At 42.5% G+C, this 20,500-nt stretch overlaps 1 protein-coding gene across 1 annotated transcript in view; it reads right to left on the bottom strand.

The window, feature by feature from the left end:
• The window catches only part of CMKLR1 (chemerin chemokine-like receptor 1), a 160,789-nt gene extending 154,723 nt beyond the window's left edge, over nt 1-6,066 (bottom strand). Inside the window, exon 1 of the mRNA XM_040346034.1 lies at nt 5,928-6,066. The gene's annotated coding sequence lies outside the window, so the exon portion shown is untranslated. The remainder of the gene's footprint in view (nt 1-5,927) is intronic.
• Nucleotides 6,067-20,500: the final 14,434 nt, after the last annotated feature.

Raw genomic sequence — 20,500 nt, 5'->3', positions numbered from 1 at the left:
ACATGGTATGGCCTTTGCCAAATCTGACTGCTTGCAGGTGGGAAACAGCAATGGAAGACTCTAAACGCTGACAATTAGTTTACGGAGGATTTGAGCACTGGCAAAGCCCTGCCAAAAATGTTACAGGGGAAGCACAGTCATATAGCTAAAGTGTATCATTAATAGAGCATCTTCTTCAGAGAATGCAACACTGGTACATAAATGTGTAATAATATCAGTGTGCTGTACACAGCAGGCAGTAACATTCCCAATGCAGTGATGTCAGCAGGCCTATATCATGACCCCCATGGGGCCCAATGCTTTCTGCTATGACTTAAAGGACCACACATAGTTTATAATCACAAATTTCAGTAGGTTTTAACAGTAGCAGACTTTTGCAATTTTGCAAAAAGTCCACTTTAATTTGGACTTTATTATAGTATAGGATTAATTATGCTTTTAGTTAAAAGCGTACCTCTAGGCAGATATAAAAAACACAAATTAGCACAGCTCTAAAATTGTGAATATGTCACTGAATGTATTTTTTTTTTATTGCAAGCCGTGTAGGTAGTTGCATTTGACCTTGAGGGCTCATTCACACAAGCGGTGGTAAAAGCAGACAGTCGAGCCAGGGTTTTACAGCCCCAGATCCACCCACCTAAAGTAGGGCATGTAGTCATTCAGGGCTACACAAATGTTGGTACCACAATGCCTTTGCAGCTGTGGCTAAAATTCAATGGCATGTTGCTTGAAGGATTCAAGTGTATGAAGCCGCACCACAACTGCCCTGCAACCATGTGCAACAGTTGCAGTGTGGTGGGCATAGGCGTGCGCAGGGGGGGATGCCAGGTGTGCCTGGGCACACCCTAATCCCCCCCATGCACTAGTGCCATCCAGTGTATTAACCGGTGTACAGAAGTGTGCAGGGCAAATGGGACCCAAGGGAAGGGGGGCCCACTGTGCCCTGTCACGCACTACATATCCAGAGTAATCCATATCTGCAGGTAATCCATATCTCTCTTACCCCATCCTCTCTCTCTCTCTTACCCCCCTTACCCGCCCCTCTCTCTTACCCCCCTCTCTTACCCCTCTCACCCACTCTCTCACCCCCTTACCCCTCTCTCTCTTACCTCCCCTCACCCTCTCTCTCTCTCTCTCTCTCTCACCCCCTCACTCCCCTCTCTCTTACCTCCCCTCACCCTCTCTCTCTCTCACCCCTCTATCTCTCACACCACTCTCTCACCTCCTCTATCTTTCTCTGACCCCCCATCTTTCTCACCCCTCTCTCTCATCCAACTCTCTCACCCCTCTCTCTCCCCTTCTTTTTCTCTCCCCCTCCTCTCTCTCCCCCCTTCTTCTCACTCCCTCTCTCTCCCCCTCTGTCAAATTCTGCCATAAAATGTAAACTCTTTACAAGAGTGTGTGTGTCTGAATATATATATATATATATATATATATATATATATATATATATATATATATATACACACACATACCCACACGCATGTGTTTGAGTTGTGGGATGCATACCCTAATGCAATAGACTGCGCACACCTTCATTTTGAAATTAAAACAGGTATTGAGCAGGTGACATCACCACCTTACTGCTCATTAAATGCCCTTTCAGAGGAGCGGCAGTATGTGAGCAAACCCTGAATCACCTGTCCGCAGTCCATCAATGGCAAGACTGGAGTTCAAGGAGCTTATGCTGACAAGAAAAGGAGGAGAAAGCAGAGTCATAGAGAGATAAACTCATTACTGTGCTTCTGCTCCTTGCACTCTCCGGTCACCGGCTGGGGTGGCTCCAAGACAGCCTGGTCATAGAGACGAGGCTTGAATGATGCTGGTTGTCAGACTGAGGACATCTAGTGGTGATAAAGAAAATACATTGCTTTTTTTAATTGTATCTTTTAATGGACTATTTATTTTTCCTTTATTTGGGCTGAAGTTCTGCAGTAATGTTACTATATTCCATTCTTCACAATGCAAAAGCACAACAGTTTTGTGTAGTCTGAAAATAATTAATTTGTATGGAAGATTGCAACTGCAGGTTTTGACAAATATCATTCATAAAATTAATTAAGTACACATCACTCTTGCTGATTCCATTTGTTTCCCTCTGTTATTTTGCACTTTTTGTTATCTTTTTTGCTTTTTCTCTAAGAAAAGCTACATGTGGGTCACTGCAGTTTGGAGCTTTATTATAATAGAACTACTGTTGCCAGAAAATCATTCTGTTAACCACCACCATTCAGCCGTACATATGAAAACTTCCTGGTGAGCTGGTGGTGATATCTGGGTCATGGCTGCAGCTGCCACATCCAACATTTACATGATTCTCTTTCTTGTAAAAGTGATCTGAGTGCCTAAACAACCACCCAATCAATTTTAAAGGTGGAAGATAGGGGTCCCCCCTCCCACCACCGCCTTTACTGGGATGTCTTACACTACCAGGATGCATAACCCCCAACTTTTTGAGATGGGAATGAATGACACCTATCAGCAAAAGTATGCAGGACACACCCCGTGCCACGCCCCTTTAAAGGAGAATTGTACAAAAAAAATAAGATTGCTTAAACCCAAAAGTGCTTTTTTTACCACGACTATTCCTTTGTATTGGCTTTTGGAATTTACAAATGCAGCAATTTAGAAATCAGATGAAAGGTTTAGTGCTGGAAAACACTTTTTGAAAGAATACAAGTGAATTTTATATACAATTATATATATCAGACCAAAATGAGGGACAAATGATGAGGAATGAGGGACAGAGGGACATTGTTCCTCATCAGGGACAGTCCCTCGAAATCCAGGACAGTTGGGAGCTATGCCGGTATGCACTGTGAAGAGTGGAAAGAAAAAAAAGTTCCATCGTCTCTTCTGTGATGTCACTTTGTTATGGTTTGATTTTGTCACTTCTGATTTCATTTGTTTACAATCCAATTACCAGTTTGTAAAGTAGCCAATCAAGCCAATCTCAGTTTGATCGGTTGCTTTGTAAGGCAGAGGAGAGAACTGGGGTCTATAAAGAGGACCTGTCATGGACCATGCTATAACAGGAGGTTGTTCATCCCTTGTGGTTGCAAAAAGTTTAATTAAAAATAAATAAAGGTACAGTTTAATAAAAAATACATTTAAATAAAATAAATATAAAAATAAAACAAAATATTTTAAAGTACAAATGAGCACTTAGGTCTCATATGTAAACGGTGATCAGATCACACATTTGAGGTATCACGAAAGTCAGTGTGAGAGCATTCTAGTGCTTTTAAAGCGTCGCCTATGGTGATTTTTAGGTACTGTAGTTTGTCGCTGTTACATGGGCATATGCAATTTTAAAGCATTACATATTAGGTATCTATTTTTTTTTTTTTTTGGTGTAACATCATCTTTTGAATTTTACCCAAATATTTATATGTTACTTCTTTGGGTATTAAATTGTGTTTATGAGCACTAAAAATCATTAAAGTGTATTTTTTCCTGAACATTTGCATTTGACAATTTACTGTTTAAAAATCGTATAACATAAACAATTGCAACACCCACCGTTTTATTCTCCAGCAACTTAGCTTTCAGAAAATATATATTGTTTGGGGGTTCTAAGTAATTTTCTAGCACAAATATACAGATATTTCCATGTATGTTATAAATGTCAGAATGAGCCCAGGTGGAAAGTGGTCTGAAGTGGTCTGAAGTGGTCTGAAGCATATCTTTCCTTCTAAAACTATTACACAAGTTGTTGATACTTTAGCTAATCTAGTTTAAGCAAAACATATCGATCTTTACATGTGCTGATACAATTTTTTATTGAATTGCCAAAACAGTTAAAAGTGGCATACAGTATGCTAGAAGTTATAGTAAATATAGGGAGGTTCTGCTATTACACCAGTTTCTATAGTAACTGTAGCAATAATCAACACCAAACAAAAGCAAATAGAAGACCAATGACAATTCATTTTCCTGAACTAAAAAAAATTCAATATAGATTTTAGCAAACTGTTATATATAGTTCACTTTGCTTTTAGCAATTGTTTGTTACACTGTGTGAGACAATGATTGGCAGGATTGTGGACGGTGTGCGTACATGTATCACCTAGGTATCTCACCTACACACGTTGAGGGACCCTGGGTTTGATATAGAGACAACAAGCTTTTTGTTTTTTCGGAATCTTAGAAGGTTCTGCTATGGGACCTGGAGCCTGGAGTCTTTGTAGAGGTGGGATAGAGCCTTCAGTTCTAGGTCCATATCTTACCTATTGGTAGCCAGACCTCGTTATTAGTCTCAGTTGTCCACATGCTTTTATATATGTGAGCTGACTTATGCCCAGGGCTTTTCCTCTTTCTGCCAGCTCTGTTCCTGGGTGAAAAGACTAAGGGCCAGATCCACGTAGCCTGGCGCATTGTTGCGTCCGGCGCAGCGTATCTCTGATACACTACGCAGCCGTAACTTTCAGCGTATATTTCTTATCCTCAAAGAATTTGCGCCATAAGTTACGGCGGCGTAGTGTAACTTTGGCGGCGTAAGGACGCGCAATTCAAATGGATGTGATGGGGGCGTGTTTTATGTAAATACGTCTTGACCCGACGTAAATTACCTTTTTTTGAACGGTGCATGCGCCGTCCGTCGTTCGCCGTCGTTTGCAAAGCCCTATTCGCGAACGACTTACGCAAACGATGTAAAAAATTTGATGCGGGAACGACGGCCATACTTAACTTAGGATACGCCTCATATAGCAGGGGTAACTATACGCCGAAAAAAGCCTTACGGAAATAATGTAAAAAAATGCGCTGGCCGTATCTATTGATACGACGTACATTCGTGGATCGCCGTATCTAGCTAATTTTCATACTCGACACGGAAATCAACGGAAACGCCACCTAGCGGTCAGCGGAAATATGCACCTTAGATCCGACGGCGTACTAAGACGTACGCCAGTCGGATCTAGCACAGCTTCAGGCGTATCTTGTTTTGTGGATACAAAACAAAGATACGCCGGAGCAAACTAGAAGTTACGCGGCGTATCAATAGATACGCCAGCGTAACTTCTTTGTGGATCTGCCCCTAAGTGCTGAGCATTACTCAGGAACTGACTTGAGTTGTGTTAGTTGCTCGGACAAGCATATGTTTTGTTTGCATTATGCTATAGATTTGCTGTACAGCGCACTTCTGTATTGGAATTGTGTTTTTTTCTTTTTTTTGTTGCAGCCTTGCTGAATAAAAGTGCAGGACAAACCTGTTTAGACTGTTCCTGGGTGTTCATGTCTTGTGCATAGCTCACCACTGCCAATATCAGTTGAATCTGGCTCATCACAAATATATGTAGATATATATCTCTCTATATATCTCTCTATATATATATATATATATATATATATATATATATATATATATATATATATATATATATATATATATATATATATATATATACATATAGATATAGATATATATATATAGATATATATAGATATAGATATATATATATATATATATATATAGATATTATAGAGAGAGAGAGAGAGATCTCTATATTTATATATAGAGAGAGAGAGAGATCTATATATATATATAGATAGATATATACTGTATATTTCACAATTACTGACAAAGTTTTATCATATCAAATAGTTAACCCCAAAAAAATTGGTAGACTTTTTCACTCTAGACTTTTTGACCAGGGGTGGTTGCCAAGGTCTGCACCCTGGAAGTACTCCTGAATATAACTGCTGCACATTATTCTTCTATTCCAGAGATAAATCCACATATTCAAAAGTACTGATTCAGCATACTATACAACATTTGATAAGCAGAAATAGGGATATATGAATTGCACACAAGTTGTTGTTTGTTTGTTTTTTTTTCTAGCATAGGTTGACACTGAATGTTATACATAGTTCAAAAAAATAAAAAAAGTTACATTAAAAATTATTCATGTTTAGCATTTACTTACCTTTTCACTGGAAAAGTCCTGGAGATGCCCCTACGTATGTTATGTCATTCCTCATGGAAGTTCTAACAGAATATTTTGAAATAGCATCTCTGAAGTGTAAAACAACCAGTAAATTTGTAGCATGTGACAGAGCGCAGTGATAAAAGCATTACACGGCTTGTATACAGCTGTTACTGTGTACTTTCCAGAACACTTGCAATTTGCATTTTTAATTCTGAGATGTTTGCCAGTTCCCAAGCTGTTCACTTTCCACACCCCAGACAGATGTACAGTATATGTACTTCTCACAGTTCCCAAGGTGTTAGGGAATGTGTGATCCAAATTTCCGTATATCACTTTCCATAGCAACTTCATAGCAAGCAAATGAAAGAAATCTACAGTACCGATTTCACAAGACATTCCCAATAAAACATTCCTAATGTAGTTAGGTTTTTACTCTTTAAATCAAACCCTAAAAAATAAAGAAAAGAAATAAAAAATTTCTTATTTTTTTATATATACCCTTATGTTACCAGCTAAGTGTGCTCAGGTGCTTTCACCCATCGGGGTCGATTTACTAAAACTGGTGTGTGCAAAATCTAGTGCATGGTAGCCAATCAGCTTCTAACTTCAGCTTGTTCAATTATGCTTTGACAATAAAACCTGGAAGCTGATTGGTTTCTATGTAGAGCTGCACCAGATTTTGCACTCTCCAGTTTTAGTAAATCAACCCCATTGTGTCTTTAGGAACCGCTGATGTCACCAGGAATCCCTGCCACATAAGCAAAATGGCAGGGACAGCAGTGACAGCAATGTCCAAATACATATCTATGACACCGATCAATAATGGCCATGGCTAAATTTGGTCAATGATGTCACCACCATCCCCTCTCCTTCCCTTATATAACTTATAACAGCTTGGTGGGTTTCATTCTGCTATAAGTAGGATCAGGATTTGTTGTGTGCAGGGGTGTTTATTTTCTTTTTTAGTGAGTCAGCGGGCAGTGGGCTTCATGATTGACAACAGATGTACAGTGAGGGACTTTTGGGGGATTTGTTTTTGGGGTCTTTTTTTCTTGGTTACATTTTTTTGTTTTGTGAATGAGTAAGGGTACTATGTACTCCTTACTCATTCAATAGGACAGAGGGCCAGTGTCCTTGGGCCTCCTTATATTTAAAGGGGGCTTCCAGATTCCGATAAGCCTCTTGCGCACAGACAGTCATAACTACTGGCCAGGGATGTGGGGAAGAGGTCCTTGTTCTTATCAATATGGAGACAAGGTGCTTTTACCAGGGTCCTTCCGTAATAAGGAACCCCCATGTTGAGGACATATGGCCCAGCATGGTTCAGGAGGAGGGGGGGGCGCAAACGCTTGTCGTCCCCACTTTCCCAAAAGAGTTTGGCTTGCATTTTGGAGGTAGGGGGCATTCTACACAATTTTATTTTATTTTTTCATTCTTGCAGTAAAACAAGCTTAAAGTGGAGGTAAACCCAATTTATGAAATTTAAACTGGGCACTTATATCTGCAGTATTTTGTTATCTCCCTTCAAAAAGTTAAGTCCCATAGCTCTCTCCTGAACTGTTTCTCTGCTATGAGCCTGATAACTCCTGACAAATTATCTGACACTTTAGATAAAAGCAGCCTGACATTTCTGTCGGGGAGGTTGCTAATATAGATTAGCAGGGAGCTGACCCTATTACAAAACACCTCTGAGAGTCTCTGCCTATGATGAGAGGGGGGGTGTACCTTTCCTCCAATCAGCAATGTTAGCTATCTTGGCTGTATGCCCAGACATCACATCTGTGTTAAACAGGAAGAGAAAATCTAACAGGATCTGAACTTTCTGAACCGTATATAAATGTGAAGACAGCAGATATACATCTAAAACCTATGTAGGGAGATTTGGTTCCTCCCTGTGTATCATCTGAGGCTGTTCACTTCACTGGGTGTTCAGTATGGAGGGTTTACATCCACTTTAAGCAAATATGACATTTATGAAACAAAAAAATATACAGTTTTAATTGCTGGCAAATTAAAATACGTATTTTGGGGGACCTTTGAATGGGATCTGTGTGTAATTTGAGCTCAGTGAAAGGAAGGCTGAATGATGCTGGTCTGAGGACATTTAGTGGCAGTGTTGTGGGAGAAATCTCTAGAATGAAGGTAAATTTTCATCAACTGATGGTTTTGTTTAATCTTTAAATTGACTATTCATTGTTACCTTATTTTCAGTTGGAGTCCTGCTTTAAAACATGTTTGGGGTAAACAGGCTATTCTCAGACAAAAATGTTCATTCTCTTTTCCTTTTTGTGAAATCCACTTTTCCCTTACTGGATTAGATTCGTCTGAAGCTTTACCTGATGGTCCCATTCCAGCCTATTCTGCATTTACAATCTTTTACATCCCTCTGGATTTCTGTTTCCCATGTTCCCTTTACCCCTCCCCCCAGCTATACTTTTCTATCTCCCCTTCATAAGCCTGCTGGTCTTAACTGGTTGATGTACCCTTCTTGCCTCCCTGTTGCCTTCAATATAAGATAGATAGATAAGATATAAGGTATTCTGTTCCCTAAGCCCTAGTCCAAAGATGAGATATCCCTTTGATTTTTACTTCTAGTGCACATTATGAATGCTAAATATGTTGCATGATGGCCTTGTAGGGTCTCCTATGTACAATGGTACTTTGAGCATAACATAGAGATTATGTTCTATCTCTGTTCTTATATTTTGCTCTCTGTAAATTGTTGAAAACTCAATAAATAATATTGAAACAAAAAAGACTCAAAAAGACCATCTGGGCTTTTTCGCCCTCCAGTCTTTTATGTATGAAAACTGTGCCATTTCTTATTTAGGTCACACAGAACAATGTTTATAGCCTAGATTTGCTTAGTGCGGCTACCTGTGAGCTATATAACATTAGAAAGATTGTGCAAAGCAGAAGGATATTTTTCTATGCACATCCTGCATTAAGATATTTTAGATGAGATGTCTCAATACTGAGTTTGGGATGTGCTGAAAAAAAATGTCAATGTGCTCTATTCACACAATTCACTGTTCACTTTGCATGGTAGTACCAACTTTAACGCATACACATACATTAATATATATGCAATCTATCTGTAAAGCTGAGCAGTCTCTATGTAAATCATGTATCCCCTTTCTAACTAGGACATTGATTGGACTGTAATGCTGGTCAGTATATCTGTGTAACTATGGATAGCGTCATTTTATAACCTGGTTTGTTCCACAGGGGATAGAAGCATACATATCAATCATCCCAAAGCCAGAAGTGATCACACGATATGCGAAAATTATCGCCCGATTTCCTTAACCGATATAGAGCTTCGACTGTACTCTAAGATCATAGCTAACAGACTCACCCCAATTTTGCCGACATATGTTCATCTGGATCAAGTAGGATTTATAAAGGGGAGAGAGGCAAGGGACAATACACTGAAGACTTTGACATTCGTAGAATATGTCCAGAGGAACTCCATCCCATCCTGTCTACCGGCTGTGGATGCTGAAAAAGCATTGGACAGGGTGGGATGGTGTTTTATGGAAGAATCCCTAGAGCAGTGGGGAATAGGTCCAATACTTAAGGAGAAAATAATGGCATTCTATCATCCAACAGCTAGAATTCGAACAAATGGAAATCTTTCGGACCCGGTGATAATATCACATAGAACGCGACAGGGATGTCCCCTATCCCCACTACTATATGTATTGGTGATGGAGAATCTGACTACAGCTATTCGAAAAAATTCAGATATACAAAGGATAAAAAGGAACAGAATACAAAATGTCTGTATATGCAGATGATTAGCTGCTATATATAATGAATCCAATAATGTCCATACCAAACCTAATCCAGGAGTTTAACCATTTCGGAAAGCTGAGCAACTTTAAAGTCAATTATGACAAATCAGAAGCTTTAAATATCACACTACCAAACAAGGTTATCGACCTTCTTTAACCCCCCTGGCGGTATTTCCAAGTCTGGCTCGGGGTAAGATTTCTTTACCAAAAGCGGTATCCCCGATCCAGACTCGGGCTCGCCTCACAGCAGCCACAGACAAAGTTACTTACCTTGTCCCTGGATCCTGCGATGCATCCCCGCTGTGTGAGCGAGCGGCGTCCTCGCTCGATTCACACAGTGTCCCTGTGTGCCGCCGATCTCCGTTCCCTGCGACGTTACGACACACTGGGGCGGAGAACGGCGTCAAATTCAAAAAAGTAAATAAACACATTACATACAGTATACTGTAATCTTATAGATTACAGTACTGTATGTAAAAAATACACACCCCTTGTCCCTAGTGGTCTGCCCAGTGTTCTGCATGTTCTTTTATATAATAAAAACTGTTCTTTCTGCCTGTAAACTGTAGATTGTCCATAGCAACCAAAAGTGTCCCTTTATGTCAAAAGTGGTTTTAGAGCAGCTAGAAAACAGCGATAATAAATTATAATCACTTGCAGAATTGAGCGATAGCGATTTGTGGGGAAATTCGTCATAAAAAAATAAAAGTAATGACAGCGAAAATTCTGCAACTGAGCAAATTTCAGTCTTTTAATGGTACCGCTTTCAGCACCTAAAATCTGAAATAATCATACCGCCAGGGAGGTTAAATAAACTTTTCTATCAAATTGCTAAAGGTAGCTATCAAATACTTGGGAACATGTGGGCCAGATCCACAGCCGCCGAGCGCAACTTAACTTTTCAGAGTTAAGTTACACTGCCGCAAATCTCCCAAGTTAGGTGCCGATCCACAAAGCACTTACCTGGAATTTTGCGGCGGTGTAACTTAACTCCGTCCGGCGCAAGGCGTTCCTAATACAAATGGGCGATTCCCATTTGAATTAGGCGCGCTCGACGTCATTTTCTTAACGTAAATGGCGTCCAGCGCCATTCACGAACATCTTACGCAAACGACGTAGAGTTGAAAATTTCGACGCAGGAACGACGGCCATACTTAATAGGGCTTAGTCAAATAGGACTCAGCCCTATTTTTACGCGGCGTAACTCGACGTAAACGACGTAGATTTAGCGCGACGGGCCCGTCGGAACGTTTGTGGATCGCCGTAAGTGTTCATTTGCATATTCTAGGCCGGCCGCAATGGCCTCGCCACCTAGCGGCCGGCCTAGAATTGCATCCTTAAGATCCGACAGTGTAATTCAATTACACATGTCGGATCTTCTGCCTATCTATGGTAAACTGATTCTGTGGATCAGTTCCATAGATAGAAACAGGGATACGACGGCGTATCAGTAGATACGCCGGCGTATCCCTTTTGTGGATTACCCCCATGTATTCCTAAAGATTTAACTAAGCTTCAAGAATTTAATTATCTACCGATTATACAAAACATAATTAAATTGCTCCACAAATACAACTGAACGTTTTTCTCCTGGATGGGAAGGATTAGTATCATAAAAATGGACCTACTTCTAAAACTTTTATACATATTTCAAACAATCCCAATATTCTTTCCAACTAATCTATTGCGTCAACTACGAGAGCTGTCGGATCATTCATATGGGCACACAAAACACTTTGAATTAAAAGAGACATACTGATTAGGGCCAAAAGAAATGGAGGTTTGGCATTCCCAGACTTTTCATTATAACTCCGTTTGGTATTAATGTTAAGAATTGTGGACTGGTTTCATAGTGCAAAAAGCAAGCAATAGGTGAAACTAGAGGAGGACGCCACTGAAATAAAACTTAAATCACTACCATGGATAAACCGTAATTCATGCCCTCCTAAAAGAGAAATGCTGATGCTGGTATGTACATTGAAAGCATGGGAGGCATTATTAAAGAACGAGAAATGGTCCACTCAGATTGGACCAATGATACCTTTGTTCGGAAGCCATGAGTTTCCACCAGCATTGAAGGCCTCAGCCTTTTTAAAATGGCATAGAAATGAGGATACAAGAGTGGTCCAGACCCTGGTGAAAGGCAAAATGCCCCCGCTGGACTCCCTGGACTTAGAATGTAGAAATAAGTGGATACAATATTAACAACTATGAACATATATTCAATTACCAATATAAAACGGGTTACTGGGTAGACCATTTACAGAATTTGAGCAGTTATTAGCAGAGGCGGCTCTAGGCTTTGTGAGGCCTTAGGCGTAACTTAGACATGAGGCCCCACTCACGCCTGTAATGGAAAAAATTAAAGCAATAAAAGTTAGCTGCATAAATTGCATATATTAAGAGCCTTAAAGTGCTGGTGTCAGTGCACTCTGTTTCGGCACTGGCGTCAGCATATTCTCAATGCTGGGGTCAGGGCACTTTTTCTCAGTGCCTCCCTTCCCCCAAGGGGAGATGAAGGGGGTCCCTGTCCCAAGGGGAGATGAAGGGGGTCCCTGTCCTCAGGGGGCAGAGCTCTGAATGGGGAGGACTCTGGGCTGAGTGGCGCTGCATGGGGATGGATCGAAGGACACAGAGGAGCCGGTGACCGGCCGGACACACAAGTAGGGAATGTGACACAGAGCAGCCAGTGCAGTAGAAGCGGGAGCTCTGCTACTCACCCCTTCCTCCAGCCACCCTGGCACTGCTATTCCTACCCACTTCTAGCTCTTTAATTCGGCAAATTTGGTGGTCGCGAGGCCCCTGTGGATGCGAGGCCTCTGGTTATTAGTACAGGAACAAAGACCTGTCCATATATTATCCACAATATATCAATATCTCCTTCCAAAAAATACAGAAAAACAATCAACATTTGTAGCTAGGTGGGAGGAAGAGCTGGGGAAGACCAACCCTAGATTGGAATGGGAAAGATCTTTCCTCTAAGGCCTCGTACAGGTGACCATTTTCAGCGGACATGTCCGGCCGGAGATTTCTGTCTGATGGTTGTACACACCATCAGACAGAAATCCGCACGTACACGATCCGCGGTGACGTGGCCGCGCCGTAGCCGCGACGACGTGCGCGGCCCTGGAAGTTCAAAGCTTCCACGCATGCATCGAATCACTTCGACGCATGCGAGGGATGGCGGCCGAACGGACATGTACGGTGAGTCTGTACAGACGACCGAACATGTCTGACGGACAGGCTTCCAGCGGACATGTTTCTTAGCATGCTAAGAAACATTTGTCCGCTGCAAAACGGTCGGCTGGACAAATGTCCACTGGAAACCTGTCCGGTCAGCCGTACACACGACTGAACATGTCTGCTGAAAATGGTCTGGACCAGTTTCAGCAGACATGTTCGGTCGTGTGTACGAGGCCTTAAAGGGGAGTTCCAGGCTTTTTTACTGTTTATTAAAAGTCAGCAGCTACAAAAAGTTTAGCTGCTGGCTTTTAATAAACAGACACTCACATGCTCCACGGTCCAGCGACACGCCGGCCGGAGCTCCGCTCCTCTCCCCCCCCCTTTCCGGCTGGCGTCTTCATTCTAAGTGTGGGCACCCGACTGTGACAGCTTTCGGCTCCACGGCCGGGCACTCCCTGCGCATGCGCGAGCGGCGCTGCGCACTGTGATTGGCCAGGCGATCGCCTTGGACCTGTCACGTGTCCTAGGTGATTGCCTACAGGGAGGGGCCACTGTAGGCGATATGACGTATCGCCTAGGCGGTCCCTGGGTGGTAGGAGGAAGTGGGACAGGAAGTTTCACTCCTCCTGAAGCCCCCACTCCCCCCCCAAAAAATGACATGCCAAATGTGGCATGTAAGGGGGCAAGGAGTGGATTAAGCAGAAGTTCCACTTTTGGGTGGAACTCCGCTTTAACATACAAATTACCAGTATCAAGTAGACACCAGGAAAGAAATTATACAATCCTAACAAGACGGTATAGATGCCCAGTAGATATGCATAAAATAAATAAATAAAATGACGAGGTATGCTGGAGATGCCATAACGCAAGAGGTACAATGTCTCATATATGGTACGACTGCCCGGTGTGCTGCTATTTTGGTCCAAGATTTATAATATACATCAGAGAATTACAAGACTTAATGTTCAACCAGATATATTAGCCTCCCTATTGTCTGTAATCCCAGGATCAATAAAAACCATAAAGGGGTATTTTAAGACATGTGTTAATAGCAGCACATACAGTACAGTCATAGCCCTAAACTGGAAAAAGGCAATAGCTCCCTCAATCGGAGAATGGGTGTGCGAGATGAGCAAGATGCAGACACTGGAACGGACAATAAAAACAGAAGCGGGTCTTAAAGAACAAATGTTAAAGGAATGGCAGCAATGGGAGGAGTTTAGAACCTCTGCAGAAATCTCAAGCTACATGTAAAGTTTCATGTCCAAAAATGTCCTTTTTTTTTGGTTAGGTTGTTGGGTAAGCGGGTGAATGGTACGAATTGATATGAGTGTGGTTAAATAATAATGAGACTCCAAATACATATTGGTTGTGTAAAAACATACAAACTGAACAGAATTGTATGGGTATCTATAACTAGGTACGGTTATGTAACGGGTTATGTTAGATATTGAAAGATATTTGAAGTGTTTTGTGTAAAATGGAAAATAAAGATTATGTAGCGCCTATGTACCTTACAGTACTGATGCTAGCTACATTTATGTGTAGATCAGAGTGCAGTTAAACTCTGATCCAGATTGTTAGTAGCAAAATGGGGTCTCAGCTTGGCTGTGCCGTGAGCCCATTCTGCTGTACTGAGGTGTTCTTCCAGCCCAGGTGCTGCAGGTGGCAGCAGTGGAGTCAAGATTTGGGTGCTCTTCCCAGCAGCCAATCACGGGGGTTGGTCCTCGCTGTGCATGCTGGGGAGGGGTATTAATGGGGAAGACGCCATTGGTTCTGGGTTGTTCTCCTTTGTCCAGTGTGGCACCCACCTTTAGGGTGGCCACATCACAACGCCCCGGCGTTATGGCCTACCTGGCCGGGGCGCGTGTGCCACGCGGTGTTCCTGGTTTCGGGGCCATGCTGACCCGGAGCATCTGAACAGCGACGGGGACCCAGTGAGTGACTGGGTTCCCATTCTTGAAGATCCCAAACTGTACTACTGTTCGGTGGGGAGTCGGTCTGAGGAGCGCCATTGAGAGGCTGGCGGTCCAAAAGGACCTGGATAGAGCACCGGGGATCGAGGTAGCCAGACACTGAGGGATTGATCACCTGTTGGTCAGTGCCTGGGCGGCAGGTTGAAGGAGATCCAGACGTAACTCAATTAAGGAGGCATATCTCTAGAATTTAACTCAGAGGGGACCTGTGGCAGAGGTATCTTTTGAGGCTCTTTGAGAGGGGTCTGTGGCAGAGACTTTCTCCCAAGTTCAAGTTCACCAAGGAGGGTCTGTGGCAGAGACTTCATCCTATAATTGTCCGAGTGATACTCTGGCTGCCATGTCAGTGAGAGAGGCCTGTCCGGGTACACTAAACCCACTCCGGCAGGAGTGGTCCTGAGAAGTGTTACGTTTGGGAGCAGGACTGTTTCCTATCATTACTCCTGAATCTGCTATTCTCCTATCTTCTTCAGCTTTACTTTCCTCACCACAAGTTTACTGTTTTTACGCGGCTGGGTAATAAAGAGCACAGCAATGAGCACCTGTCTGGACATTCCTTTACTTCTACTATATGCAATACGCATCATTCATCCCTAGGAATTTCGGAGGAGCCACGAGGTAACACGCCTCCCAAAAATCCAGCAGCTCCACTGGGGGTAATGCTACAATTATATAACCAATAACCTGGTTTTCTTTTTTTTTTTTTTTTTTTTTTTCGATGTTAAATGTTTTTATTGAAAAGATTTGCACAATATACATAAAGGTACAATAAGTCCCGATCAAAAGAAGACAGAATATAGCCTTATCCATATTAACATAAGCTAGAAATCACATATAGACTCGACCATAGTGACGGAAACTCCAAGTCCACCCTCCCCCCGAGCCCCTAGAGGGAACACACTGTCCCGGGAGTGGGGAACCGAGAATCCTCCAAAATGAACATATAGCCTAAATAATCCACCATAACTAAGGATGGGCCTTTTATATTATGTATAGCCTTGGACTAAAACAAGCTCGAGGAGGACCTGAGGGTCAACCAAACATATGGGTCATAAGAGATTGTTATGACCAATGAAACAACAAAAAACAAAACAAAATAAAAACTTTCAAAGACCTTAAAAAAGCTTCACAAACCCTTATTGCAAAAAAAAAACAAAACAAATAAAAGTCAAAACCGAGTGCAAATAAGAGATCAGAACGAAGTGGACCCTCTCGGGCCTGAACTATAACGTTAATCACATTGTAGATACTAGTACAGTGAAGAAAAGAAAATAAATGAAAAAAGATAGGGGGAAACAGAACAGAGAGAAGAAGACAGAAGATCAAGAAGTAAGAGGATAACGGAGTTACACGGAGAGCCTAGCAAATCATATATTTCAAGGGCTTACGAATGGAATCAGAGGAGGACTCCGACATACGTTGCCCAAGGTTCCCAGATAAGCTTAAATTTATCAGCGGAATCAAGGATCATGTTGGAAATCCTCTCGTTGGACATCATCCACGAGATTTTTCTCTTGGCCATTAAAATAGAGACCGACGGGGATTTCCAAGCCTTGGTAATAGTCATCTTTGCCCCTAGTAAAATAAAAAATATCAGCGCCTGTGAGCTTTTGGGAATTTTGGGGATAGGGCTGTTGAGTAAGGCAATTACAGGATCACAAGCAACCCCTATTCCCGTGACTTTCCTAATAAGGTGGAAAACTTTGTGCCAGAAGGAACGAATCCTGGGGCACTCCCACAATATATGAAGGAATGAGCCAGAAAGTCCACAACCCCTAAAACACAGAGGGGAGGATTGCGGGTAAAATTTGGCAATTCGGGTGGGAACTAAATACCAACGGGTCATGACCTTGAGGCACGTTTCGGTAAGTGATACATTCAAAATGCCCCTAAAGGAGGGAGCCAAATTGGAGTGCCATCTTTCCAGTGACCAATCCAGATCGAGGTCACGCTCCCAATTCTTCATGTAAAGCGCTTTCTCCAGAGGTTCTGCCAAAGCTGAGTAAATTAAAGATATACCCCCCTTTGTGTCCATGGCTGAGGAACACCACTGCTCATAAGGGGTCACAGAAGGTTGTTCCGTGCAGGTCTTCTTAATCTGGTGTAAAAAGTGGGAAATTTGAAAAAAGCGAAATTTCTCAGAAGGGGGCATTTTTAGTCTAGAGGAGCAATAATTTAATGTGAGGGGTCCGTTCGAGTTAAAAAAGTGGCCAATTCTGTATAAACCTTTGTCCAGCCACCATTTGAAGGCTGTAATATCTAAACCGGGTGGGAATCGAGGATTATGGAAGATATGTGCAAGAGGGTGCCATTGAGACACCACTGAAGTTAGTTTATGCAATGAGTCACAAAGAGACATAGAGTGGGATAGTGTAGGAGCTAAAATCGGAGGTCGGTTCCTAGGGTGGGTCCATAAAAGGAAATCTAGGGTGAATCCCGGGGTCGCTGCTCTTTCCATGGAGACCCAGTCTGGCTTGGGACCTTTAAGGTAAATTATGGAAAACTGGCTAAGTTGGGCAGCACGATAGTACCACCATAAATTCGGTAGACCAAGGCCCCCTTTCAGCCTGGGCCTAAAAAGCACGGATTTAGAAAGGCGATTCCCTTTTTTCTCCCAAATAAATTTAGTTATAGCAGATTGGAGAGAATCAATATATGATTTAGTAACCGGGATAGGGAGGGAGCGGAAAAGATATAAAATCTTGGGTAGGAGGGTCATCTTAACTGCATTTACACGACCTAGCCAAGAAAGATTATATAAAGACCATTGACGTAGATCTTCCATTAACTTTTTAACCATGGGTGGGTAATTATGTTTGTGGAGAAATTCAGTCTGTGAAGTGAGGTTAATACCCAAATAAGGGATAGATGTAGAGTTCCAGGAGAATGGGAAGTTACTTTTCAAGCTATCTACTTGTGATTGCGGGAGGGATACATTGAGTGCTACCGATTTAGACATATTAACTCTTAGACCTGATATGCTGCCAAAATCATTAAGGAGGTGGATTACGTTAGGGGTCGAGGTAAATGGGGCTGTAAGAAAAAGGAGTACGTCGTCAGTGAACAAGGCACATTTATGTGTTGTTTGTCCGCATTGAACCCCCTGTATATCCGGGTGATTTCTGATCGCGATGGCCAAAGTTTCTATGGCCACCGCGAAAAGAAGGGGGGAGAGGGGGCAACCCTGTCTCGTTCCCTTTCTGATGGGGAATTTCGCCGAAAAATAACCCTGAAATCTAACCTGTGCTATCGGTTGGGAATACAGTGCTTCCAAAATTTTTATAAAGTCAGGCCCAAAACCCCATTGACGGAGCAACTCAAAAAGGTAAGGCCATTCTACCGTATCAAATGCCTTTTGCAAATCAATAGACAGCAGGTAGCCTTCTTGGGGGGACCCTCCATCCCAGCCCGACCTCATTAGGGAAATAACGTCCACTGCTCTCCGTATCTGGTCCGGTCCCTGTCTTCCCGGGATGAAACCCACCTGATCCTTATTAATATAAGATCCAATAAAGGAGGCCAGTCTATTGGCCAAGGCTTTAGTCATTATCTTCATGTCGTTGTTTATCAACGAGATTGGCCTATAATTGCTCACTTCACTAGGGTCCTTCCCCGGTTTGGGAATGACTGAAATAAACGCTAGGTTTGCTGAGGGATCCAATAATGGTTCTTTACGCATGGAATTGAAGAACCGAACCAGATAGGGAACCAGAATCTCGGAGAAAGTCTTGTAGTAATGGTTTGAAAAACCGTCAGGTCCTGGGGCCGAGTCAGTCTTAAGATCTTTAATAACATTGTGAATCTCTGCTAATTGAAATGGTGAATCAAGGATGGAGCGATGGGAGTCTGAAAGTCTAGGGAGCGGGACATTCTTCAAGAAAGTGTCAAGGTCCGCTTGGGAGTGTCGTTCATCGGAGGAATATAAAGTTGAATAAAAAGATTGAAAGGCCTTGAGAATCTTTTCGGGGTTTTGGGTCAAGTGGCCATTCGAAGCCTTAATCTTGGGAATCGCATACGACCTCAATTTAGGCGAGAGTTTGGCTGCTAACTGTGGCCCGAACTTATTAACCCGCATATAGAATTTACTGTTCCGCCATAACAAATGTTTATTCGCTGAGGATGTGAGAGCTAAATTAAGCGCCAGTCTGGCCGAATCAAGCTTGGCAAGGGAAGACCGAGAGGGGTTTCGCTTGTGGGACTTGCTTAGAATTTCAAAATCTTTTTCAAGTGTCAGTATGTCTATCTTATGTTCCCGTTTCAATTTTGACGAAAGCTGTATGATCTTACCCCGGATTACCGCTTTATGAGCCCCCCATAAGGAACTGGGAGAAGTCTCATTATTGTCATTGTTTCAAAATATTCTCTAATCTCCTTCTCCAACATGGTACAATGGACCGAGTTGGAGAGAAGAGATGCGTTAAGGCGCCATGGACGAAACCCGGGAGAAGAAATCGAATTAGCCAATTTAACGACCACCAAAGAATGGTCCGACCAAGGAACCTCAAAAATGGATGCGGAAGACACATCATGAACCTCAGAGGCATGTAAAAAAATATGATCAATTCTCGCGTAAGTTTTATGCGGAGCCGAGTAATGCGTGTAATCTTTTACCGTAGGGTTAAATTCCCTCCATGTGTCTACAAGACCCAATGAATGCAGAAGACGGGCAATTTGAAGGCTATGTTTGGGAGGTCTTTTAAGGTGTGGGATCCCAGCTGCAGATTTGTTAAGGATATTGTCAAAGGTGACATTAGAATCACCACCCAAAATCACCCTTCCTTCAAAATGCGGCGCCAAAATGGTAAACAACCTAGAGAAAAAGTGATTTTGCCCAGTGTTGGGAGCATAATAAGAGATTATGGTGTGGACCTTACCTTCTATCGAACCCTTAACAAGAATGTAACGTCCGTCCTTGTCAGTGACAGTCATAGAATGTACGAAGTGGGTCTTTTTCGAGAAAAGGATAGCTACTCCTCTTTTTTTAGATTCAGCATTCGCCAGGAAAAAAGTAGGGTATCCATGGTGCAGAAAAGGGGGATTATACGTGATGGGGAAATGGGTTTCCTGAAGTAGGACAACGTCCAGGCCCCTAGATTGGTAACTCTGAAACGCCTTACGTCGTTTTAGTGGGGAGTTTAGACCTTGTGTATTGTGTGAGGCTACCTTAAGCGCAGCCAGTCTGGGAGGTGTATCAGCCATGGACCAAAAAGGGTGAGGACGTGCACACTGGAGAAAGGCTTACCGTAACCCGCGAAAGTCCAGGACCATACGATGAGGAGTCAGGTGGAAGACGTATGTTAGATCCCATTAAAGCAGAGGCTCTCCGTGTAACCTTCCGAGGATATAAAGGGAAACAAAAAGAAAAATATGAGAAACAATAAGCAGACATTAGAGTAAGGGAAAAAGGAAAAAGAGAAGAAAGAGAAGAAAAGACCTAGATAAAAATGTCTAGGAGAAAAATTTTAGACAGGACTGGCTGACCAAGTCCTGAATTTGGGTCCAAATCAAAGGTGGACCCTATAAGGTGACAACCCCAATAGGGGTCGTATACCTGCAGTAACAAGAAGAGCAAACTCTAACCTGTCACCGCAGAGGGAGTGGCGTGCTAGACCGC

The sequence above is a fragment of the Rana temporaria genome, chromosome 1, assembly GCF_905171775.1.
Source record: "Rana temporaria chromosome 1, aRanTem1.1, whole genome shotgun sequence".
NCBI lineage: Eukaryota > Metazoa > Chordata > Amphibia > Anura > Ranidae > Rana > Rana temporaria.
Note: the sequence above shows the minus strand (reverse complement) of the source record. Positions and strands in the feature narration are given on the sequence as shown.